The sequence below is a fragment of the Choloepus didactylus genome, chromosome 4 (genome assembly GCF_015220235.1).
Source record: "Choloepus didactylus isolate mChoDid1 chromosome 4, mChoDid1.pri, whole genome shotgun sequence".
In the NCBI taxonomy this organism is placed as follows: Eukaryota; Metazoa; Chordata; class Mammalia; order Pilosa; family Megalonychidae; genus Choloepus; species Choloepus didactylus.
In genome coordinates, this window is record NC_051310.1 from 71,354,115 (window position 1) to 71,360,058 (window position 5,944).

A 5,944-nucleotide genomic window follows, 5' to 3' on the forward strand; every position below is an offset into this window, starting at 1 on the left:
AAGCCACAAAGAGAGCATTTAATATGCATGAAAAAGACTAGAATGGGCCACAGCCCCATTATCATTAAACATTTAACCCAGAATGAGGGGATCTCTTGATAAAGGATATTGGAAAAATAATTGTCTTGCATTAGAAGAATTTGAAGAAAAAACAAACAAACATAACCAATCAAGATGCTTCCAGTGGATAGCAAGCACCTAATTTTACCCTTAAAGTCACTAGGAAAAATTTCTCTAAATATTCAAGGACAATCTTGAGAATTTTTACCACCATTAAACAACCTGTTTCTCAGAGACAACAAATTACACAGGTGGTAGGTTTCTCCAATAATCCTCAGGCATTTTCTATGTCCCTGCACACTGCAGTCGCACTTGGACTTTGTTATATTCCTTCCTCTTTCCAGTCGACTGATAGAGAAGGATTTATTGCCACTGGAATTGCAGTTAAATGCTCTCTGGATGAGCTCATCCTTGAAATCCCTGTGGACTCCCCTACTCATAAAGAGGCCTTGGCTAACTTGGATATTGACTTACCAGTATCTTTGTATCTAAATCAAGCCCAAATCAAGTATCTCAAGGAAGTGCTGAACAGTTTTGTGACAAAATTTCTACTAATATAGGTAGGATAATTGAGGATGAAACCATGAAGTTTCAGATTTATCCATCTACACTGCTACCCAAACTTGTACAGAATTGTCTAAAATCTGGACCCTTGGAAGGATTAAAAAAAAAACCAAAAACCTTGTACCAGTCCCTGTAATGCTTCTACCCTCTAAGTACAAACACCCAGTTGGCAGAGAGATAGATTTCTTGGGGGTCTCAGAGTCATAAAGAGAACAGGCATTCCCTTCTTCTCTTCATTACCACATTCGAAATTGCCTCCTTGAAGCTGTATATTATACAATTGTAGATTTGTATTCTGTTTTTGTTTTTTGTTTCCCTTTGGATCAATATAGTCAATACGTGTCTGCCTTTTCCTAGCAAGTTAACAACATACTTGGACCTTATGTCTCAAGGATTTACCTACTTTTCACAAGGACCTCAAGGACCCTCAATTTCCCTGTGAGTCTCCTCTTATTCCATATGTGGATGGTGATCCATGGTTGCATTTTAAAGATGAAGTGAGCTCTAAGACTGATTCCATGTATCTACTTTCTGTTGTAGCTCAGAAAGGGCATAAAATTTCCAAAGAAAAGTTAAGAATTTTGTCAAAGTAAAGTTCATTACTCAGGGCATGATTTGGGCCACTTTTGATAGATTACAAGCCATTAAAAACTTTTCTAGGCTATAACTAAGAGACAGTTAAGAGGATTCCAGGTCTTATTGGCTATGGCAAGCAATGGGCTCCCAAATTTTCTGAAATTGCCCTATTTCTCTGACTTAACTCAATCTTTGGTAACCAAACTTCTTCTCTGAGAACCTAAACAGGAACAAACCTTTGTTGGTTAAAATTAGCCCTTCACTAAACCTGCATATAATTGTGCCTAAGAGTCTCCCCCTGAGTGCCTCTTTGTTGCTCGATGTGGCCCTCTCTCTCTCTCTCTAATTAAGCCACCTCAGCAGGTGATCTCGCTGCCCTCCCCCCTACATGGGACCTGACTCCCTGGGGTGTAAATCTCCCTGGCAATGCAGGATATGACTCTTGGGATGAATCTGGTTCCAACATCATGGGATTGAGACTATTTTCTTGACCAAAATGGGGATGCGAAATGAAAGGAAATAAAGTTTCAGTGGCTGAGAGATTTCAAATGGAGTCAAGAGGTAACTCTGGTGGGCATTCTCATGCACTATATAGATAACATCTCTTAGGTTTTAATGTATTGGAATAGCTAGAAGTAAATACCTGAAACTATCAAACTGCAACCCAGCAGCCTTGACTCTTGAAGATGATTGTATAGCAATGTAGCTTACAAGGGGTGACAGTGTGATTGTGAAAACCTTGTGGATCACACTCCCTTTATCCAGTGTATGGATGGATGAGTAGAAAAATGGGGACAGAACACTAAATGAAAAATAGGGTGGGGGTATTTTGGGTGTTCTTTACTTTTATTTTTTATTCTTATTTTCACTTTTTCTGGTACAAGGAAAATGTTCAAAAAATTGTTTGGGGTGATGAATGCACAACTATATGATGGTACTGTGAACAACTGATTGTACTCTTTGGATGACTGTATGGTATGTGAATATATTGCAATAAAATTGAATAAAAAAATTAGCCCTTCAACAACCTCCCTCTTTGGGCCTGCCTAATTATCATTAAATCTTTCTTATTTGTGTATAAGTAATATGAACAAATCCTTTGTGTTCTAACTCAACTTCATGAGAAGCATTAGAGAGCAACAAGTTACAAAAGTTTCTCTCTTGATCTAGTGGCAATTGCCACCGCAGCTATATTAGTGGAGGATTCTGCTGGCTTGATTTCAGGGTTTCCTTTAAACCCGAAGGTCCTTCATGCTTGATAATCTTTGCTGTTTACTGAAAACACATACTTCTCTCAGTATGTAGGCTTGACCTCTTATGAAATCCCTTTACCTCACAGATATCTATTCATTACTGTAATACTTTGAAACCTGCTACTCATTTTTTCCAATATGGTCTAAACTTGACTGTCTAACTTCTGCTTATGAACTATCTATGCCTTGAATCGATGTTTCAGAAACCCCTTTACTTCCAGATTTAATCTTTTTTTGTTTGTGAGCTACAGTTTAAGACTGAACCAAGAGAATATCAGATGGTGTATGCTGTTGCCAGAGGCAACATCTGCCCAGATGGCAGAACTCACTGCACTTTCCAGAGCTGATCCTTTAAAAAAGAGAGAAGGTGTACCAATTATAACCACTAATAGTAGTTATGCTTTGAGTTTAATCCATGATTTTGGAATGTTTTGGGAACAAAACTTTTGGGTTCTTGATCTCAGCAGGAATCTCAAGAATAGTCAGCAAATTAAATAACGCTTGGGTGATCTGAAGCTCTCTAAAGAGGTAGTAGCTATTATAAAAGTAAGCTCTCATTAAAAAGTGGATAATAGAGAGGCTAAAGAGGATGCCCCAGCAGGCAGAACTCACTAAGATTGTAGCCTCATGACATCCAAGATATTAAATATTTCAAGAGGTTCAAAGGGTGTTAGAATGCCAGCAATTGGCTTTAAAGTCAGTAAAGATGCATCGGGAGAAATCTGCAGGTAAATTCCATGAGAATTATCTCTGGAACTCTCAGGATAGCTGCTTGGTTGTTCCAGAGGACCTCAAACAGCAACTTGCAAAAATTTAACACAAATTTACATACCCAATCAAGAACAAATTGGCTACTGTAACAAATTGGTAAAACTGTAAAGGTGGGGCATGGATAAGAGCACAAATTTCAAGGTCCCTCTGAACACTTCAAATGGATTTCACAGATAACTTCTGTATTTGATTTTGAATATGTCTTATAACTGTTTGCTTATTTGAGGGATGTACTAAAGTTGTGCTGGAGATTTCCAGCTCTATCAGTGGCAAAAAATTACCTAATTTTGTATTCCCAAACTATCTCTATAGTACCAGGCATAAGTATTTTACTGGAACTGTCATTAAAGAGCTCTGAAAATCTCTGCCAGTCATACAGTAACCCTACTGTCCATACTGCCCCCATCTTCAGGAAGATAGAAAGGATAAACGGAAACCATGACACTCAAATTGGCAGAATTCTCAAGAGTCTCTCAAACTCCCATGGCCTAAGTTATTACCATGTGCTTTAATGAGTTCAGCTTCTTCTGGGAACCCCATGTCTAGGAATATCACCTCTGCTTCCAGACTCTACACTAATGCAAGCTGTCATGGTCAAATATTGCAAGTGACTCATGCAATTCATTCAGTCTTATTATCGAGAGGTCCAAGCAGCCTCTCCTCAACATCCTTCTAAGCAATCCTTACATGATCTACAGCCCTCAAACTTCTATGGAAAGGATCCTGACAGGTACTGTTAACTAGTACAGAAGTAAAATTCCAAGAAGTTGATTCTTGGAGTGTCTTGCAATCAAAGAGGCATAAAACATTCTGGAATCATTACTGGACACTTCGAGCAGAGGAATCTTAGGAACTCCTCAAAAGCAGATGGTCTTTGGAAGGACACCTACCCAAGACTTTTAGATTGAGTAGACAATTGCATGAAATGTAGACAGCTTCCACTCTAGATCCACAGCACAGACACAGGAAGGAAAGCAGGGTGAATGAGAATTTGAACCCAGACAGTCTACTCATTTCCTTAATGAGTATAGGGTTGTAACTACCCAAGTATTCTGTTTACATTATTGCTATCTTCCTTACAGGTGTTTCCTAACTGCCTAGAATGTTCCTACCTCATACTGCGTGCTCTGCAAATAGTTTTTTAGGGTGAGTGGATGAATTGAAAATATACTGCATGTTGGTACATAGAGTGGCATCCTAGAACATGGGCTTTGTGTCTAGAAGTTCAGAGTTAGAATAATACATGTGCCACTTACTATTTGCCTTGGCTTTCTCTTACTTTAAATGGAAGAAATAATAATAAAAATATCTATTTTTAGGTTTGATGTAAACATTATATAGAATCACATAAAGCAGCAACCATGGGGGCTAGAATAGACTGGGTGCTACAAAATAGTGTCTGTTGTTATAATTCTTACATTGTTTTCACCCTAGTATTTTTCTTCCCTGAACATGATTTCATTAAGTGGCACATTCCCTGCTTTTGTACCCTTCATCTTGTCTTTGGCTGTTCAATAATATACAAGAAGCTATTCTATATTTTATTTTTATTTTTAGTTTTTTTTTTTTAATTTGGGAGGTTCTATTTGAGTGTCCAGATACTACACACAGAAATGGATTGCAATAATTAATGCCTAACACCTCCCAGTCAGGATTAAGAATGAAAAGCAGAGGAAAGCAGGCAGGGAAGAGTGTGTGAGGGTTAAGCTTTTATTTTATTGTATTAGGGATTCTGCTCAGAGGCTTTAGAGGTAAGTGGGTTTTTCACTAGGTCAATGTATGTCATAAGGCACCCGGCTTTATCTTTAAGCATTAGATTTTCTCTTTATTTAAATGGTCTAAGTCCCATGCACACATGTAGATGCATATGAGAAAGACGACACAGATGCAGTGTAGCATGTGGCTGGCATATAACAAGGCCTCATTAAATGGCAATGATAGGATTGTTGGTATTACCACATTTACTTGTGCATCTATTTGCTCAATCAATATAGAAGATAAATCAAACAACAAAGAGTTCCTCAAAGTGAAGAGATGATGCCAACAGAAGCAAAACAGTCTAATATTTATAATGGTCTTCATTGATGGTATGTCAAAAAAAACAAACAGATCCATTGTGACCTCAAAAGTTAAATCTCACAATGTTAGCTATGGAGTCTCTCCAGATGATTCCCTCTTTCTTGGAGGTCATAGCTATAAGAAACTCCCATGAAAGGTAGAGAACGTTCTTCTTGCCCATTCATTCAGTCATTCATGCTTTTGGTGATTCATTCAATAGGCAAACACTGCTGTAGCATCTTCTCTGTGCTAGGCCTTGCCAAACACAACATGAAGAACATGACTCCGGGATGCTCTATGGAAAGTCAGTACAGTGCTGACAGTGGCTATGAATAGGTCAGTGCCCTTCTACCCTCCATATGACATCCATCTGCATTTCTGATACTCACTTTCAAGACTCTTCCTTCACTCTATCTTTGGGCTTTACACATTTGCTCACACTCAATAAAACTCATAGCACTAAAGGAATGGATGGCTTATATATAAGATAGATACAAAAATCTATGTATAGATTTTTATATATAGTTCATATATGTATATATACACATGCATGTGGCTGTGTATATAATATATATAATTTCCCATTCTTCAGTCATTCAATAAAACATTCCAAGCTTTGAAATTGAATTTATTGAGTACATGCCATGAATCAGAAAGTATGT